At 37.7% G+C, this 21,230-nt stretch overlaps 1 long non-coding RNA gene across 2 annotated transcripts in view; it reads left to right on the forward strand.

Moving 5' to 3' along the window:
- The window catches only part of LOC136019236 (uncharacterized), a 166,055-nt gene that overhangs the window by 122,997 nt on the left and 21,828 nt on the right, over positions 1–21,230 (forward strand). The window contains exon 3 of one of the 2 annotated variants that reach the window (XR_010614785.1): positions 1,754–2,013. The exons of the other annotated variant lie outside the window; for it this stretch is intronic. This is a non-coding gene — a long non-coding RNA (uncharacterized LOC136019236). Of the gene's footprint in view, positions 1–1,753; positions 2,014–21,230 lie in introns of those variants that run through there. 2 annotated transcript variants of the gene reach the window in all.

Raw genomic sequence — 21,230 nt, forward strand, 5'->3', positions numbered from 1 at the left:
TACTAAAGTAAGAATTACTGGTATTTCTACCTAGTGGTACTATCTTGTCACGCACCCAGATCAAACACATTAGGAGTGTAGATGAAGCACACAGTACTTTTGCAGAACTTGGCAGTTTTGGAATATCTCTAATTTTAGATAACACCTTCCCCATTGCATCTTATCACCAGTCTAAACCAGAACCACCTCTCTGGGTTTTCAACACAAGCTATAGTTCAGTGCTGATCATCCTCACCAGCCTTCTTTTCCAAAACGTAGTTATCCAGTACTTGAACAGAAAAATAGTATCTGTTGCTCACAATAATATAATCAATGTTGAATTTCTACTATTTTCATTAGCAAATATGGTCCATATGTATCTTTGACCAGTTCAAAATAGCTTTTCTCCAAAGCTTACACCATATGATCTTAGTGTTTTCTTTATATTTTGAAAACTTCCGTAGTATGTTTCATAAGCTACAGTAGCTTCTTCACATTTTAAGTGTGTTAAGTTTTAAGCACTGGTGGCCACACAGAAAAAGATACCATCTTCAATCAAGTCCTTACTTGTTTTCAGTTGAAAGAGAAGCTTATTTACTGTTGGTGTCCATAGAAGCCTTTTAATCAAAGTTGTACTGCTTTAAGGTGAATCTTGAAATACAACATTGTTTAATTTTCTTTTACAGTCAAGAGTCCTACATAAATAACCATACATAATTCTCTAATGGCCTCTGGTTGTTCCCATAGCAGTGTCCTTCTAATTGTCTATACTTACACGTTTCATAACACTTGAATATCTTCAAGAGCTTGGTTTCTAGACAATGTTATAATTACTTCCAGTCTTTATTTTGGTTATGGAAATGTTATAGGAAGTCACACAGTCATTAAGACCAAGTATACAGAGCCTGTTCTGAGGCTATGAGAAAGCTTAGAAAACTAAACTGTCATCTGTGAATGTAGCTCATCACCTTCCACCGCTCAGAACTGCAGTCCTTTTGAAGAATAGCTTCTCCTCTTGTCTTTACCATTTACCTGCTAATTCTGCATTCTTCAGGCAACAGCCTCTGTGTCAAATTGCAGGAGATGTCTTCATGGACCTTTGAGGAAGTCTTCACTTTTGGATATCTCTTAAAACATTCATCCAGGCTTTCTCTGAAACTTTAAGGGAATCTATCTAATTTTCCTTTAAATTTTGTCTCTCTGACATCCTCCTACAGTCTGCTATAGAATTAACCCCGTATGGTAAAGCTCCAAAGAGAATACAGTTTTCTTCAGCAGCTCTGGAGGAGTAAATCTGGAGGAGATTTTAATGAAATTCTAGTAGGGCTTTTACCTCAAACTTTATACATGTTATCAAGAAAAACTGTCCTGCTAGCATGCATCCAAGGCCCTGTTCTTTGCTTTGCAATGATGAGCTTTGTAACTTGGGTGCCTATACCTGACATGCCATTACTGTTAGCATGCCCAGCAAAACCTTTCCAAAAGGTTTTTTCTTCTCATGTTATTTCTTTATTGACCTTGTAAGTATAAAAAACAGTGATCTGGGCTAATCCCAGGTTTTGAAATTCAAAGCCCACTTCCTTGATTATTTTAGGTGTGCAATTCAATGCAACGAGAGAGGCTTTTTGAGTTTATTACTCTTGGAACTTTCACATTACTTTATAAGGCTGGGTCACTTCAAACTGAATTCTATACTGAAAATAATGATGTTTCACACTTGTACTGCTTTCTGTTGCTCTTCAAAGGTTTGATTGATTGTCTCAACCTCTTGCAGCAAAACAGAGGACAGGTCGTCACCTGAAGGAACAAATCAAATGAATGAGCCAAGTCCTTCATCAGTTGGTTGCCTAGGAGAGATGCAGGAGATGAGGAGCTAGAATATGTTTGTGTGTGAAGGCTGCCCTGAGGGGGGAGCTGGGATATGGGTTCAGCTGTGACTGTTTTCTGGGCTGAGCCTGAATGTTTCTGGGGCCCAGTATAAAGGACTTACAATGGGGACAGTGGGAAAAGGATGTTTAAAGTAAACTTTCAGGTCTAGATACCCAGTGGGTCTGCAGTTTGCCCGTTTTGCACTACCTGCTTCTTGCTCTAGTCCCTCTAGTGCATCTGATGTGAGTTACTCATCCTTCCTAAATACACTTGTAGGAATCTGGTTTCTGCAGAATGCCCCTTGCCAAGCACCGCGTACTTTATCAGATACCTCACTGTGTTAAATTCTCAGAGCACACACTGGTCAGAATTTCTGTAGTTACAACCAGCAGTGTATGTGTAACGCTTGCTAAGTGACCTCCAGAATGGTATTCTCTGTACAACCCAAGTTAAGCTACACTAAACCTGAAAGCAATGCTATTGACTTGGTGCTGTGCTGAAATGGCACGTTGAAAGATGCTTTAGTACATTTGCCCCATATTTTGTCTGGAAAACAAATATTGCTATGTTTAAAACCTTGAAAATTCACATGGTATGATATTAAAGCATTAAGATGTTTAAGAAATTTAGAGCATGGAGATACAGGAAATAAGTTGTATGTGCTGTCAGTATGAATCTGAGCATTGCTGTCAGTCATGGGCAATAATTTAATGTAGAAATTGCAGCTCATAAACAGTATAACCTGCAGTAATGGCTTTGTTATTGGAAGATGTTTTTCTGAAATTGGAGGTTAGCCTTCAAAATAACAGCTTTGCAAAATAACATTTTCCCACTGACATGTTCAATGCATTGCACCCCGTTGGTATTGGAGGCTCATGTCAATCACCCCAGCAATTGTCACATTAAGTAGGGCAGGATGCACAGGGAGAGATTTTAAATACAAAATAAGTGCTGTTGTCTTCAAACTGTGTTTTCCTTACCAGAGCATTAAGGAATGTGAGATTCCTATAGTCCACTAACTCCGGAAGATTAGCACTTAGCAGGGCAAGGTCCAAACTAGTGGTAAAAATGGTTCTACTGGTAAAAATAATATCAAATATAGTAGCAATTAATTTAACATCTTGGTGTAATTTACATGCAACTTGTCCATATGAGGTAAAAAGTGTTTGTTTTTTACCATATGTTATTGTGATCCATATGCATCTCTGTAAAACATTATGTATAATAATGGAACTAAAAACTCAGCTGCCTTCCCCTTGCCTGGTACTGCAGTGAAGCTCATTGTAACCCTCCACCTTCTTGTCTGAGGAAGAAGACTTAGGTACTGGAAACTGATTTAATCCCCCAGTGTAAACCCAGCAAGAGAGAAACAATTTCAAAGGATCATGTACTTCCTGAACTAAACAGATCATACTAGTAACAGAGGGTGTACTGAATGAAATTACCAGTTTTGCCTACTCTGTTCTTTAATTTTCTGTACATCAAAGCTTGGCTTTTTAAAGAGAAATTCTCTAGAATAATTTTACTTCCACATATTAATAATTTTCATTTGACAGCAATACCGGTGCAATTTAGCTTCAGTCCACGTTTCCTCATCAGAGTTGTTCTGATACCAAGAGGTAAAATTAAGTTATATCCAAACTCTTTTTAAACTGTTCACTCATTTACAAGCCCTCTACATGTAATTAATAGTCATTGTACCATAACAAACCTTCAAAACTTAGCTTGTGAGTCATGGACCACAGACATGCTTGGGAATGTTGAGAAGTAAATAACTCCAATAAACATTTAATTTAGATTTAGTAATTGATACAGGAATGTTTAGAGATGTTAAACTGTATACTGTAGGAAGGAAAAGCTATTAACTGAAGTAATGCAGTTAATTTAGCAAAAAATTAAGGACCTGAAAATGTGAATATTAATTGAAGTTCTAATTTCAAAATCTATGCTAAGCTAATTAGGTGGCTATTTAAAAGCTTGAAATAATTCCCCCAAAATACATAATCTAAGTTTTGAAAATTTGTGGAATGAATGTAGTTTTGAAAAAAAAAATAAAAAATGCTGTGATGAAATGTTGGTTCACTGATATCAGAGTGGGTGGTGTGTACAATAAAATCACTTTCTGCACATTCCAAAATATATTCTGTTGATATTTCAACTCCAGAAATATAGCTGACTGTATATTGGGGCATGAATCTCAGCTTCATTAAGAAAATACCTGAACCAAGGTTTGAATTTCTGAAGGAACCTAAGAACTTTAGGATTCTTTATAATTTCAAATACTCAGTGCTATTTGTCTGAGAAGTAAAGATGGAGGAGAGAAATTTTCCTGATTTTAGTTGATAAAGTGAAATAGAAAGTGAGGGAATTGATTTTTCAGATAGCAGGATCTGATCCTAAGAGAAGTAAAGAAACAGCAAACAAGCGAAACATATCATCATGGACTACAGGAAAATGGAGAGACAAGGGGCTTAGCTATTATCGAGGTTACTTCTGATTTTCTACCACCACTGAGTGGAAACTCAGGCAGATGTTAGGGGAGTGGCTGGAGGGGGATCTTAAGGTCTTTTAAAGCAAGAACACAAATTCTGCTTGCACATCTCCCTGTGGCTAATGCTATACACTTAAACAGTCCCTGTGCTCAGGCAGGATGCATTTCATGGACACAGAAATTAACAACAAGCAATTTGGTATTTTACTACCTGAGAAGAGAGAAGTGTCATCTAGCTCAGCCGTCTGATCAACTTGTACTTTACTCCAGATTCAACCCACCTTTTTTTAATAGGACTAGGCTCGCGGTTTGGCAAAACCACAGCGCTCAGTTTCATTTAGTCATGAATTGTTCATTCATAGAAGTCCTGTTGATTTTGATTTTTGAGCACACAGATATGCTTTGTTAACCTTGGCCACTTTTGGATACAGAAAACTAATACTTGCCTCGAAATGAAGAATAGATAAATAAAGAAAATAAGGTGGAATGCCTGGGAAACATACCCACAGAAAGAAATTAAAAGCATATTAGCGTGATGGTTAAGCCAGGGGTATCTTTAGTAGTTAGTGGAGGATCTACCCTGACTTATATAAGCTGAGTCTGTCCATGTATATTTGCTTTGAGAGTTATGTCAGTACCTTGGAGGTCTCACAACTATTAGTACTTAAAACTGAAATTAAGCTCTTCATTATATTATAGTTCTTGACCATTATTCTAACAATGGGGTGTTGAGATGCAGATAAATCAGTAACTGTTATTCCTACCACTTGTTTGCCTCATGTAAACTTAGTGTTTTGCACTATTCACTAGTGTGAACTATCTTTAATGTCTAGAGATTCAGAAGAGCTTAAGAAAACCTTACTTCTGCCTCTAGAATTTAAATAGATAGGCAGCATTCCAGTCCTACTACCAGTCAATTAATGCATACTAACTATTCCTGGTGTTAATAGACCAGAGCTGGAGGAACTCCATTGATTTCAGTGAAGTTGTTCAGGTAAAGATGACCTATGTACATTTAAATAACAGAAAATTGCACAAAAGATAATTCTTTTCCTTGCCTGCAGCCGCTTTGTTCCTACAAGGTGGTTCACACTGCAGAACTGGGATCCAGACTCTCAACAGCTCATTACAAAGCTGTCTTTTGAATCTTGACTCTTATTCAACCTGCTTAAAATATACTCTGTGAAATCTAGTTCTTAATTGAAGTTTGCATTTCAAATATTTGCAGAGTTCCCATGCGTGTCTTAATGTCTTTTAGCAAATGATTATCAATGCCTTTATACATGACGCAGTAATGCCAACAAAGAGCAGTTGTTAATATTCCTTAACTATGTTCAGAAAACACAAAGGGGGGAGGCTTGCAGTTTGTGCGTGGATATTTAAATGGAGCAGGAGCTCTTTGCGAATATCAAATAGAATGGGAGGGGAATAAAGGAGTTTGGAGCTGGAAAGGGCATCTTTTCTCTTTTGGTCTTCTATCATTACCATTACTAAGTGCACATATTATATTTGCAGATAGATTAAGAGCAAGTGTAAAAATGTTACTCCAGGACGATATGAATTTCTGCATTTCCAGTTCCTGAATTGTCCTGTCCACTCCAGTGTATCTGTGCCTGGATATGTAAGCAGAAACGAAGATTTGGTATAGATACAGGGTACAGATAGTTTTGAATTGGTCTCCATATTTGGATCTTTTTATTCTTACATAAAGTATTCAAAGGTAAACTGTGATCTAGCTTTCACGGGAACAGAACCTTATTCTCCTGTTGGCAGTTACAATATCCATACCGGAGTGAAAACTGAGCAAGTGCTTCTCTTCTAGGGTGGAATGATGTCCTAGCTTGAACCTTTCTAAAGCACAAAGAATATTTCCTGAAAAATGCCAAGTACCGTTTAAAATGGTTTTGCATGAAGGAGGCAACATTTTCTCAGGGGACAAGAGAACTCTGTTTCACTGATCATCTGGAAGTTTTGGGAGCAGCAATATGCTGTATTTAATGCTGCTCCTGCCTTAATGTAAGGAATCTTAGTGTGCACATTTTATGCAGGATAAATCCTATGCTGGTTCATTGACCAGAACATGCTCTTTTTCTCTGTGAAGCACAGGCTATTTTAAGGCACTTTCAGTGCTGTGTTCCTCAAGGCGATGGCATGCTACGTAGGTCTAGGACTGCTAATACAAACGTGTTCCTGCATCACTCAAATACCCTTTTCCTTGAGTCAGTCTACTGCCTACACACTGAGGGAATTCAAAGCAATTTTAGATCCCCTCTGTACTAGTGTAGTAGCCCAAAGGCGAGCTAATTGGACTTTGAACATCTGCTGAAATATAACGCCTACAGCTGTGTCTTACCAACCTGTTGAGTTCTTACTTCTTGACAGTGGCCTGTGAGAGACCCTCTCTGCTTGCGTGGCCAGGTGAGTGCTGAGTACAGGGAGCTGTTCCCAGTGCAGAGTCTGGAGCTCTGGGTCATGCGCCAGGGTGCTGCTTACTGTCTTGCTCTTCTGAGAAATGAAGATTTCCTCTTCCTGTTGTCCAAGGAAATGTGTATTCATCCCACGGATTCCCCAGGTCTCTAAAGTTGACATTTGCAGCTAGAAATTTCTCATAGACTCTTTCTGAAGCAGTAATCTCCATACTTTATAGGTGCTGCAGAGTAATTTCCCAAGGTGCAAGGCTTGTAAGTCTTGTACTAGGAGGCAGAAACATACAGCTAATCCCCTTCTTTTCTAAACAAGATAGACCTAGCTGTTAATTCTTCTCTTGGTGTATGGGGTAGTGATGGACATAAATCCCCTTAGCATTAATAGAAATTAAATGTGTGAATGCCATCTATGCCAGTGGGAGCATTGATTTCTCAGTTTCTCCAGCCTTTCTGGTTCACTAAAATCCTGAAATTCATGAGCAGGTTGCCTGCAGCTATGCCACATGCATTTCTGCAATGTCCTTTCCTGTGATGACCACTGTGAATTATTTGACTTTCATTTTGCAGACATGTATATTCTCAGGCTTTCATATTGTTTGAATAAACTGAATTCAACTTTTACTCTTTACATCCATTTACATATGTAGGCATTATTTGTACAACTTTATGATTCCATAATAAGTGAAGACACCATCTATCTACTCCAAAGTATTGTGCCAAATATATTTTGAGAGGGCCACCACTCAGTGGTGCCCCTGCTGCATCCCAGGGGGCTCAGGGCTCTGTCATTAGGGTTTAATCCATGTCTCTTCCTAATATTTTCTGTCATCCATCTGTATGTTTGGTTGTTCATTTTTTTTCCTTGTGAATCTGCTCACCAGCTTCCTTATCAACCTACCACATCGTACTTCCAAGTTACTCACGTGTCGGTGAATAAAACTTGAACTTGGGGCTAGTGAAAACTGGGTGAATTACTCACTTTTCCTCCAGATTTTATTAGGTATCAGCATTTTTTTCTCTGAAAACTGTCTTATTGTTACTTTTGCTTGTAGAAACATCTGTATTTTGGAGTCTGTGCCTAATTGCTAGTGGCTGGTAACAAGCTATGGGAGATGTGGTGCTTCACTATGAAGAATGGGCTCAATCATGTAAAAAAGAGCCATCCTTATTTATTTCCTCAGTAGTTATCTTCATGTTGTCCTACTTCATCACTGCTTACATCTTCTACTTTCACTAAGAAAAAAGTCACACTTTTTGGTCTATTACTGTCTTAACTGTCACATATATATCAAGTATCAACAAAGATACCACATAAAAACTTAATTATCCTTCCTCTTCTTGAATTAAGTTCCAGTGTATCTTGTATGATAATTTAGAATAGCCATCAGTAGCTAGGAGGAGAAAAATATATCACTGTAATGAATGGATTTTTTTGAGTCATCTGGATTTGGAAAGCATTCCATACTACTATCTTTGTTAATACTGATTATTATTGTTATTTTAGGTACTAAATGAGGCTTGTGAATCTCCTTCCAAGCAGTTCACTATCTCAAATTGCTTCAACTCAAAGAATTTCACTTCTAGTCATTTGTTGTTTTGCACTCTTGTTTGCTTATGTTCTATATTTGCAAAAGGAGATGGCTGCCAATCTGTTAGCCATGGAAGTCTTAAAATCCAGTTTGTATTGTGTGTCACAGCATTTCAGGAGGCTGAGCTATCTGAAAGTTATGATTTGTCCTTTTTTCACAAATAGGGTGCCTAAGACATAAAGAATTAGAAGGAAGACTGAATAAAACTGTGGTACAGGAAGCCATGGCCAGAAAGTATTGTAAACAGTAGCTGGAGGGATGAGAAGGAAGAAGCATTTTCTGTTTCAGTACATATATAACCAGTGTCCCTGTGTAGTGTGGGCTTGGAATATCTGGATCACACTATCAGTTAAATACGCAGAGCCTAAAAGCACGAATGGAAATTTTTCATAGATGCACATTTGTCCCAGAAAAGAAGTTTCTGAACCAGAGGTGTGTTTCAGTGAAAGGGCAGAGGAAAACCTGGCTGCATTTAGCCCTGTAGCTTCTCTTGATGAAGGAAGGTACTTCCTTTATCATGAACAGTGAAAAGTCAGTTTTGGTATTCAGAGGTTTAGGTCAAGTATGTTGCTGTTAATGGCCATTATGACATAAATGACACAAATGATACTCAAATGGCCATTGCTGAAAACTTACCAAGTCCCTTAGGCAATGCCCCCCCCCCCCCAAAAAAAATAAATATATATTGACTGTTGATATAAATCTATTTTTAATTTTCCTGATGTTTATTTTTTTGAAGAAGAGAAACAAAAGGTCTGTTCTTATTCATTCTGCAATGCAGTCTTACTGCACAGGAAGGAACAGCATTTATGGTGGTGCATTATGATGATACAACTTTACATGCTGTAAAATGGTGGCTAGCCTGGAAAACCATCAAAGAAATGTGAAAAATCAAGCTACCCTAACAATATGATATGTCCAAATGAAGTCTTCAAAAAAATCTTCAGTCACATTATGCATATTTTTATCCCTTGTATCTCTGGTTTTCTGTTTTATGTACATTTTATACAATGCCTCTTATTTTGCTTTCACCTTATCATAATATTCTTAAATGCAGTTGCTTCATGCTTAGATGAAAGGCTGGAACAAATTTCCTATTGCTGTTTCTTGTCAGTATCTGTAGTTTGGAGTCAGCAAAACCTTCCTCATTCCAGCAGGGTTGCCTGATTCAATTTCCATGCATCTTTTTTCCATGTGTGAACTGTATCACCAATATGCAGAAGGTCAGCTCACTAAAGCAAAGAATATTAACAGTGAGATTCAATTCTTTTTTGCATTTTGCATCTAAATGACAGAATTGCTGTTGATGCATCACTTTATAGCCACATTGAATGTGTTTTCTCTGAATTACATCTAACCTGAAGGCTACTCTTTTCTGTTAGCAAGTATTAAATAATCAGTGATAGCTTTGTCTGCCCGCCTTTCCTTCCCCAACTGGAAGTTCATATTAAAAGCACCCTTATTAGAATCTCCACAGAAAAAAAACTACATGAGTATCCCAACAGTACTTTAATTATTGCTGATCACTGATACTCACATCAAGATTGTGAGCAAAAGGCAACAAATCCAAATGGAAATTCTGTGCTGTGCAAAACCCACTCTATTTGAAGAAGAGAAGTAAACTCCTCTGAGCTGAAGGAATGAACTGTCAAAGAGTAGAGAGAGTGCTTAACACTTCATGTAAACCTAGCAGCAGTCATCTTCTTCAAATAAAGAATTCAAAGTGGAGATGCAGTGAGCAAGTTGCAATAGGGAGTTTTCAGTGGCATTCTATGGGTCTTTATAAATCAATTAAAAGAAAAGCTCTAATCTAGGCCTTCTGAAATAACTTTGCCACTTCTTTTCCTGTCTGTTCTAGAGAAAACCGGATACAAAGGTACCATACTAGCAAAACCAAAAAAAAAAATGCCTTCAAGTTTCCTCTGGGGATATTTGAAAAAGCTAATCCTAGTATCAGATCCAAAAGGCTCTGCTGTACAATTTTAATGTTTTGAAATGTAAATTGAGTCATTGAATCATTTAACTTTACTTTGATTATAATTAATATTCTAATAAGGGATTTAAGAAAATTGAGAATTAAATTTCTTTGCACCTCTCTTTCAGAATAGCTGTTACTGTTTCAGACTGTGTTCATTTAGGTATCTTTAATTATCAACAGTTAAAAAGTGGACTTCCCTGAGTACTACAGACTTCCTTAATTGAACAGTTGTGAAATAATGGTAGCTATTAGATTGTTCTGCAATGAAAAAGTGGCTCATGTTTGTTTCGCAAGTAGTTCGTTTAAAGAGAAAATACTTGTATTACCAGAATTTCTGCTATTTTGTTACTACAGATATTTTAATCTCTTCAGTCCTTTTCATTTACTTCTTTAGCAAAAGTACGTCTCAGTGGCTCAGAACATACTTTTGTTCACTTCCTACATTGTAGCTTCTATCCTTTCATTTTAAAATTTTATTTTTCTTGTATCTCACGTGTTATTTTATACTGAAAAAGAGCACAGCTTTGTACTGAGTTGTATCTTCTTTCACTAGCAACTAATATCACCCTGTGCTCACTCCAGCCTTCATATTTAAAGACAATGAATCTGCTTCACTTTTGTTCTATAAATAGAGATGCTAAATCTTAATTATTCTTTCAAGTTGCTATGTCTGTATCTAGCCGTGCATATGAATGTTACTGATCAGCGTATATGTATGGTTGAATTTATTATTAATCTGAAATTGCATCCTTCAGGATACAAGTCAACTTCTGAAAAAAATGTATTTAGACGGACACATATTAAATGCTGAAAGACCTCTCCTCTGTTACTGATTTGGGTTTGCTTCAGTCCAGAATTTCTGCAATATAATACCACACTGGTATTACACAAGTTATACAAGCTTATATTTTCCTTTTATGCTTGCCCTACTCAGGCTGGATTCCCAAAGATAACATGCAAGTGTCAGGCATGAAATTTTACAATCCTCCTGTATTCCTTTCTTCATGAATTTGTAGCATGCTATGAAAGCTGAGCTGCTTAAAAGGATTTTATCTTTTAGCCAAGCTTTTGCCTCCTAACTGTGTAAGCCTTTACAAATATATCCTTAAATTTTCAGTTGAAAACAGTTTATAATAAGAACGTGAGCGACATTTCTTTCTTCCATAGCAACATTGCTACTCCCTTAAAAAGAAAAAAACTTTCCTTTGAGGGTGATTTTTGAGAACAAAGTCTAGAAGAAATGGTGCTACATCAGTCTAAAGATGCATAAATCAGTCTCGTATTACATTAAATGTTCTGATTTAACTATAAACAAGAGCATTTTCCAGAATGCATCTTCGGCAAAGTGGGTACACACTCTAAAGGTCTTTTGAAGTTTTGATTCATATGGCAAATAGGAACATTGGGTCAGGTAAATTCACCCAAATGCAGCAATGTGTTATCCTGGATAGCAGCATTATCTGTATGTAGGAGTGCATTTGATATACTCTATTCAGAAGGGGGGTTTAGAGAACCAGTGTCTTAATTTACATCTTTTTTAGTCTGTGGAATTTGTGCAAACAGCCATAGTCAAAATATGCCAATTTGGTTAGTCAAGAAAATACATTATCAACATTCTCTGAAGAATAAAGGGAGGTTTTTCCCTACATTTCAAGACATTCTTACTTTCTCTGAAGTCCTCTACGTCACGCCATGTCATTGTGCTTGTGTTGTAAAGGGCACTGTGTACCCTTCTGGGAATTATGTTTATGTCCTTGATGCCGCAAAGGGGTGCGTTGTAGCACTGAGCATGTGGAGACCTTAGGCTGGTGCTTAAGCTGCGTATGCACAATGGGCAGCCTGAGGCCCGGAGGTTTAAAATGTCATGCTTTGGTGAATTCCATTAGTACTGTAGTTTTTACTTTAGCAGATTTAATGGCATGTTCTGCCTGTTTATAATAGGTATAGATAAGAACTTTCCTGTAGAAATTCTGATCCTCCCTACTTAATCCTTCACCAACTTCAGCCTTCAAAGCTTTTTTTCATTATTCCCTTCTCCTGGAAAAGAAGTACTTTCTATTTCATATTTCTCATTACCTCCAATAAAACATTCTTTTTTCAGTCTTTCCTGCAATAGTTTTCTTGCCAATAGGTACTGTACACCCACCTTTGTCTGAACTAGTGCTCTGGTTTTATCCTGCTGGCACCAGCTCCTGCAGAACTTGAAGACAGATGGTGTATTTTATCTGGTGTTTTTGTGTGTTCTCAGAAACACTTATGGGACTCTGTCAAGTTAGCAAAATGGTGATTATTAATATGACATTGGTTTTGCCTCCTCTCCAGCCAGAAGAATACTGCAAAAGCTGCTTTTCTTATTTTGGTGCCATTGGAATTGGGGTTTACAGAAAAATCAAAATTATTTTCTGAAAATTATTTAGGTTTTCACCTTTTTTTTGTAATTTTCCTTCAATTCCTGGCTTTTGTTGCTGCTCTGGACACATATCTCATTATAATTGGATTGCTCTACAATCCCGGTTATGTTTTGTGTTTTGCGTTGTGTCTTTTATCAGGCCCTCATTCCAGGAGGGGAGAACTGGAAACCTGATTGCTGACAATGAAAAAGCTGAACAATAAGCAGCTGATGTATTGGGCCTGGATGCTTCCTAGGAGCCTCAGGGAAACTGGCTGCTGCACAGGTCCAGCTCAAGTTGAATACATCATTTTATGTCCCAGGATAAAGTCCCCAGGAAAGCTTAAGTCATTCTTAGACTGTGTGTACCTTTTATCCTGTGACAGAGGGGGTTATTTTTTGCACAGACATCTTTTGCCTTGTGTAGAAGTAGGAAAAACTGCTTACTACAGTCAGAACGCTTTTCTGCTCTCACATGGAAAACAAGCAATTTACTTCTTCTGGCATTATTGCCTTTTCCTCTGAGGAACTGGCATTTTATAGAGACAGCAGTCAACAGGGAAGCCATGCTTGCCCTCCAGTTTGCTACCATTAACAAAATCAAGGGCAGAAATGGTTCAGAGACTCTGGACAGGCAGCTCTTTACTCTTGGAGGCCAGTTGAATTGTGAAAGCGAAGTCTAGCTTAGTCTCCATGGAGAGGGATGTCAAATTGTGTTCTTCCTGCACAGCATATGTTTAGGGTTTCTTTTTTGCTTTTTGTATCAGGCTTTTTCCTTCCATCTATGACCTCAAGCGGGTTGCTCCTTTGTCTGGAACTACGATTTGGCTACATACTGGCTCTCTTTCCTTCTAATCACCTGCTTTGATTTCCCACTGTACAGTGCCAGCAGATCTGACAAAGGCAGAGGTTTGCCTTTTCATCTGCTTGTTAGATTGTTAGTCAAAAGAAGCACAGAAACATTGTGCACCCTGTCAGTGCAATTTAAAAACCCATATTCTAAATTGCCACCGAGGGTTTGTTTACTGGAGCAGAAGTTTTCCAAGAACCAGCTCTCTGGGGCTGTTCCCCTATTTTATGTCAGAGCAAGATACTGCTAAGGCTTCCCACACAAATGTCACAGGGTATGAAATTAGCCTGCTGATCTTAGGAGAGCAGCTTAAAATAAAGCAGTTATTGCCAGCTTGATGAAGTTCCACTTCATTTAACTTATCATAAAAATATCAGTTTTCATACTTGACCACTTTTGTTTGTAAGGAGCAATGACTTACTGAGGTGCCACCTCATGCTTTTGCAGTGCAGGCTCACACGAGAGCCCTCTCAGCATCTCTCGCCAAATCAAATGAGGCTGTGAGTCAGCCACCCCTGTATATTAATATTTTTCAATGTAACATCTGCCCCTCTTAGTTTCCAGTCTGTGATCAAAATTCCCTCAATTCTGAGTAAAAGCTGAGTAAGGACCTTGGGGTATAGCCTGTAGGTGCCTGGAGACTCTGCTGGCATCAGGCGTGGAATGAGTTGCTCTGAGATTAGCTCGTTCCCTGGTATTTCCTCCTGTCAGAGCCACAGATGTGCTTCATTTCATTAGGTGTAGCTGTGGGCATACTGCCATCCAGATCTGCTGCTGACTTTATCCCACTAGTGCTGAAGGCCAAATAATCATAATCATTTCAAGTTGATAGCACAGTATATTTCCCCAGGGAATGCTATTCAAATTAAATCAGTCATACCAACAACAATTTTATAATTATAGAAAAGGAGTCCTCTACTCCAGTTATATTAAAAAAAAAAAAGTTGCATTCTAGCAAATGGTTATGGCTCTTTCCAAATTACTTTCTTCCCAGAAATCTTGATAGACTTTGCCCTCTTTTATATGAAAAAATCATTATTCTGATAATTATCATGCTTACATGCAATCAATGTCAAAATAAAAACAAATGTGAATTCCAGCATTTATTTGATGTAGGCAGTAGTCGCCGTAAGATAACTTTCTGCTGGAGATGGCCATAAGTCAGATATCAACTAGTCTCATTTTGAAAGCACTGTGCATTTCTGAAGGCTGGGTTGAGAATGGAGAGTGAAATTCTCTTGTGAAACTACCATGACTGATCAGAGGTTGGTCAGTCTCAAGCTCTCTAGCTTCAAGCTCAGCAAGGAGTTCTATTCTGAAGGCCCCAAGTTGTTTCCTGGTGTTACTTGGACACTTGTGGTGCGTAAGCACTTGAACAAACCACATGTTGTGTGATCAGGTGTAACAAGCTGGATCATGAGTGAGTACAACTGATCTCTTCAAGTGGGTTATTCCACATAATGCAGCTCCTTCCTTTTTGTGGTAATGCTCCTATTTTCTATATCAGAGCAATAATTCAAGTAGCAAAACCCCCCTTATTTCTCTTAATGCAAGCAAATTTCCGAACATTTACGACATTCTCAGATTAGAAGTAGGATGAAGCCTCTTTTTTTTTCTTTTAGGCTAGAGCAAATTGATTGCAACAGGACTAGAGCTAAAATCGCTCCACCTTTTTGGAATGAGATGATTTATATCTCCTTTATGAACAAGAGATGAAATGTTCTGCTCCTTACACTCTCCACAGAAATAAAACAGAACTAAAATTATGTCCTAATGCAGACAAGTTTAAAATAGAGCTCAGAGCAGACACGTATTCATGAGCAAATGAGTTAATGATTCTGACTGGTTGGGCATGTACTGGATTATTAAACATAACCTTTCCTAAGTGTGTGTGGTTTTATTCCATTGCTAGGCAATAAGTAGCATCAAGTGGCAGGCATTGTGAAATCTTGCGTGAGGTTGAATCGGTGTTTGAGGAATGACTTTGGCAGCATGCAGATGACCTTTGTGAATATGGCCCTCTGTCACTTATTTTCCTATACTCTCAACTACCTAAATGTATGATAGAGTGACTGATGCCTTTAAGGTAGTCATACAAGTTTTCCCAAGGCCATGATATGTAATAGAAGGGAACCGTGAATGGTCAAAATTTAGGTCTAAATCTGATTTTGAATCAGATCAGATTTCTGAATTGTATGCTTCTGTTAGTTCATCACAAGTGTTCCCTTTCTTCTACCATGTTATCATCAAGGGCTAGTGAAAAGATTAAGTTCAGGAGATTTCTGGTTGGTAAGAAAACAATGACTTTTTGTTCTAACTGTGAATATAGCTTTTATTATGGTAGCTGTATTTCATCTGTCTTTACAAAATCATTTAAATCTCAAATGAATACTTCTGCTGTCAGAGAGAGATAAAACTGATTTAAAGTTTTTAGCATGATAATATCCTGTTCTCAGTTTGGCAGTTCCTGAGAAATAAAAGACTGGGTAATATTGTAATCAGTCATTGACTTATGGTTTGTTTTGGGGGCCAAAGTTATGCAACCAGAATTCCAACATTAAGTTTGCCCATCCATTTCAGCTGATGTTCTAGCAAGTGATGCTTCACCTCATTTCAACTTTGCTGGTCAGGAATGCACATCCTTTGCCTTTCACCAAAGGAGAAAAAGGCCTTTGCTTTTCCATCATTAATCCCAAAACCCTCTCAAAATGAAATTAAATTGCTCCTACACTGAAAATAAGAGTCTAATTACCATCAACTGATTCCTCAAAGTGCATATTGCTACTTCTCATCTATTAGTCTCCTTCCATCATAAACTATATTAATGTAGCATATTGATGTAATTACTCTTTTAACACCTACAGAGACACATGTAGCATGCTGTGCCTCGTCAGTGTAATAAAGGTTACATGGAGGGTTGTATCAGAAGGCAATGTGCATGCTGTGTATACGATCTTATATTCCACTTTGTGTGCTATATTTTGGCCCTTGAATTTACATTTGGCCAGAGCCCGTTGCTGCACATTAGCAGTCCTGCATGTCTGTAGATGAGGGCACTGCTCAACTTTTATGGGAAAGGTGGTATCATTTTGTTCTGTGTTTTGGGTAACGTATATCACAACGTGGTTTTGCTCCACAGTGGGCTTGCTGAGATGCTACTGACTGGCAGATAGTAATGTTGGGAGAGAAGCTGTTGCTCACCTAAGCCCTTTCCACAGGCTTTTCCCCATACACCATATGGCTATCCCTGCATCAGTGAGCAGGAGCCACCCTTGTGTGAGGAGTTATCTTTTGCCTTAAGCTGTCACTGCAAACATGCCTTCTGATTCATAAAATGCACTAATTAAGCATTCACTTAATTATAGTGATTACAGTTTCTTCATCTTAGTGATTTTCCTACAATTCAACTGACTCTGGCATCAGTTTCTTGCTTTCTTCTTATAAAGCATTTAAAATGCTTTCTTCCAAGTGTAAGTATCAGGCTAGAAGTAGAGGTTTCAGTGTTTCCTTTCTCCAGGACAGTGCTTTAACTTAAGCATTGATGCTAGGAGCCTTCATTGTTATCCTAGAGATATTGTTTCTTTTTTTAACTATGTCTGACCTATTTTTAATTGACCAAAACATCAGTCACTAGAAATAGTGATTTCAGTCATGATTCTCTTGCACTCCAATCTTGCCTCAGAGAAAACTCCTCCATTGCTTTTTTTATTCCCCAGGGCATGCTACCAGCATTTGTTGTGGCTGCCTTTGTCCTTTACTAAACTAATTTATATTCTCTAACATAATTTCTTCCTCTTTTTCTTCCTCTTTACTCTCTTTTCAGCCTCTAGTTGGCCCTCCTTTCCATTGTGATTTCTTTTTTTTTTCCCTCCTCCCATTATTTATGCTTGTTTTGTCTTATTTTTATCATATAAGTAATGGGAGCTAAAGGAGTCAAGCAATAGTGCTTCTACCAACTAAATTAGAACTACAGTGTCTACTGCTTAAGGCAACCTTTAACAGTTTGATAATGTGATAAACTGGAAACAGACAGACCAGTAAAACTTCCTTCATTGCCTCAGTTCTGTTTTCCATATACATTAACTACATCATTAATATTCTGTGTGCTGGCAGCGATGCTTAGCACCGATTCAAATTAAAGAATTCATGAGACAAAAGAAATAGTGACAAGCTTGGACTGGAGCATGACCAACATCATATGGATTTATAGAAGCAAGAAATGCAGCTATGAATAAATACCCTTTAAGGAGTTAAATGTACCCTCGCTCTGGTTCTGCTCTCTCTGCCTTGGTTTTGGACATTGTTGCCTGACCTTTAATGCTGCTCTTTTAGATCAGCCTTGAGAGTCTAAAATCTGCTCTTCAAATGACCACTTTTCCTTTTTTTTTTTTTTTTTTTAAACATGATTTTTTGATTAAAATTTGCTAATGATAACGCAGTTCACAGAAGACTCACGGGTAAGAATGCAGAGGCACACCAGTGGCATTCCAGAGGATACCTGGGACATTCATTACCAGGTGATAAGAAAAAGATGTGAAGTGGGAATAATATTTCAATTGTTTTCAAAATATTTTCATTAAACAATAACTGCAGTGTATGCTGATTGTATGTTGTCACTTGTGCTAGCTGGACTAGTTTGTAGTGGAGCAATGGCATTGCCAGAATATATGGGAGACTCTAGAAGATTAATGAAACAATAGGTGGATAGATAGACTGATGCACCTGAACTTGGAAGCTGATATTTATCTTCTTCTAAGGAAGGGGAGTTCTGGTTTTAGATCAGGTCATGGAGGGTATCTCCTCCCTACCTGTTCCCTTGTTAATGACAAGGAATCCTTTGTTGTCAAAATAGTTCTTCCTGTTTTCAGAATGAAAGTCTTGCTTTTCCCAGTCCTAAGGAATAAGCAAGCAACTAAAACATGCAATTGTCACGCACAGTGTTATAGGCGCTAAGATAAATTTTGAGAACATTAGAATGCGCAGTAGATATTTGAAGTTCACAGTGTCAATGAAAACAAATTGGCATTTTGTCAAAATCTGAATTATTAAAATAGCTTTCTGATGTTGACCTTTTAATTTCTTCAGTAGATGCAAATGAAGTGAACAATTCAGTTTCATACTCAGTATTTTGAGATTAAGAATGCCAACAGCTCAAAATGAATATTCTCACTAAACTTTGTCTAACTCGTTTCAGTGTTACTGACTGGTACCTTTGAACTTTTTTTGTTACTTATGTTCATTACATTTTGGATGCCTCAAAAGTTAGTTCCTTGAAATTCCTCATAGGCTAGGAATGTTATTGTCCAAGATCCTGCATACCAGGCACCTCCTGTGGTAGTAAAAACTGCCTGAATATACGGAGATATTATTAGTCTTGTGTCACATAATTTGGGATTTTCAATTCTCAGTCTTTCAACTGATTGTTGGTCAGTGTTTGCTAGGTTTTGCAGGCCATTCTATACAGTAGATGTTTCTTTTTCTATCCGATATCTACTTATTGAAGCTCCAGTGGAAAGTAACCATTTGTGATCATCAGCTGCTAAGCCAACACTTTGGGAAGGAGTGAGCCAGGTTTCATTTGTATATTTTGCTTCATTTTCCTTTAACTGGGTATTGGTGCTTTTAAGAGGAGATGTCTTCTTAATGGTGGGAACATAAAGAAGATATTTAGTTGTTTCTGGGGTTCTGGATAGGACCTAAAGCTGATGGTGTTCGTAGATTTCAAGAGAATTTGAATGGTGAAGGGTTGTTTCGACATCTGTGAGAGCATCTGCAGGATTACGCTTTAAATTCTTACATCTGACCTTCCAATATAACTGAAATTACAATACTGCAGTCTTTCTGCAAGTAGGAACAGTTGGTTCTTTAAATTTAAATAGCTAGTAATTGCAATTTTATTTTTTACTGGAAAAATAATTGGTTTTTTTCCCAAGTAATTTGCAATAATGCCTGTTCAGGTGTTGCTACTGTCAGAAACCACTAAATATTTGAACACTTTTCTCTTCTATGGGACAGAAACAGCTAAATCCCAAAGCATGGATTTTTGTTAGGAACATCTGTGTTTGAGTCATTTGCTAGTACTTGGGGAATAGGCAGTAGGAGACAGATTTCTCATTCACTTCCAGCCACTTTCTGGCCCTGTGGTTTGTGGTCTGGGCTGCTGTCAGCATTGCTGCTGATGGAGGAAAGCAGTGACCTGCTAAAGCACTAAGACTTGGTCCTACCATCACATACTCGGGAAACTAGATTCAGTGAAACCACAGGTTATTCCTGTGAGTAGGAAGGAGAGTAAATTTATGGGTAAATAACTTTGCATATGAAAATATTACTGTGGTGTTCGGAATATTATTTGGTGAAACTCTTATCCTGGCTCTGCTGAAACTATTGAAGGTCTTTGGCTTGTGCCAAAGTCAATAATGGTGAATGTTCTTTGCAGCCATTGAAATCTTCACTATATTTTATCGACAAATGTTGTTATTATCATAGCACTGTTTTATTCTTTGTTTGAATTCACGGAGTAACAAAAGTAATACTAACAGGGAGATATATGTATATATATATAGGCTGAATTTAGCACTTTGTGTACTTGCATTGTACAGACCAGTGACAGATGAGTAAGGAGAGAGCTTCCTTGCTTTTCGTTCCTCTCTTGATTTTCCTATACTCTCTGAGCAAATTACATCAAACTTTAAACCTCAAACACTGTTTAGATGGGTACACTGTATCCATGTTAGAAAAAAATCAGTGAGATCCCCAATCTGTGCTTATGAGCAATAAACTAATACAAAAGCTTGAGATCAATCAGAGTACATTTTCACTATTATTTACTTTAATATTCTCATAATAAAAGTATATATTCTAGTATCTCAAAATATTTGTGAAGGGCTGTGGATAAGTACTGGGAGGCTAATTTGCAGAGTTTTGCATATATATTGCTTTCATTTGGTCAGCTTCAGATATCAGTCTACAGCTTTATAAAAGTGATAAAAATGTATTATGTATTTCATTTCATTATTTGGATGACTCAGTACCTGTAAATCCAACTGATTTGAATGAGAAGTGAAGTTGCACAGTTACTTTGAATATAAAGCTGCTTATGTGACTAAATGTCAATATGGTTATGTGACATCAGGGGACATGTCACATATTTTGATCTAAGATGTTGGTGTCATGTCATTAACAACAATTATGTTTCATTTTTAAATCAGTAAAGCTACAATATTTTCAAGCATATGTACCTGTATTTCCTCGCCCACCCATATTTCACTTCTCTCCCTGTAATCTCAACATAAGCTTTCTGATTTTTCTTCTTACGTGCTCCCTGAAGGGGCTAGATAAGTCTCAGGACCAAACAGTTCTTGTTTAGCTCCTTTCTGGAACCTGGACCAGATGATACAAAAGAACACGCATCCCCAAGGAGTTGCATAAAAAGTCTGTGGAGGCCTGGTACACAGAGGAGCTTTACTGCCTGCAGCATTTGCATAAATCTTCCTGCATTTCGATTAAACAGTGTCTTTGGCTGTGAGGAAATAAAAGGTTTAGGATGCTTCTTGGTGGTGGCTACTTGAATTGGATTTTTTGAATACTGAATGCAACATCTTAAGGAGGTCAGACAAATGTCCTGGGCTCAGTAGGGTTGTTGATCAGGGCCTATCAAGA

Source organism: Lathamus discolor, chromosome 9 (assembly GCF_037157495.1).
Source record: "Lathamus discolor isolate bLatDis1 chromosome 9, bLatDis1.hap1, whole genome shotgun sequence".
Taxonomy (NCBI): domain Eukaryota; kingdom Metazoa; phylum Chordata; class Aves; order Psittaciformes; family Psittacidae; genus Lathamus; species Lathamus discolor.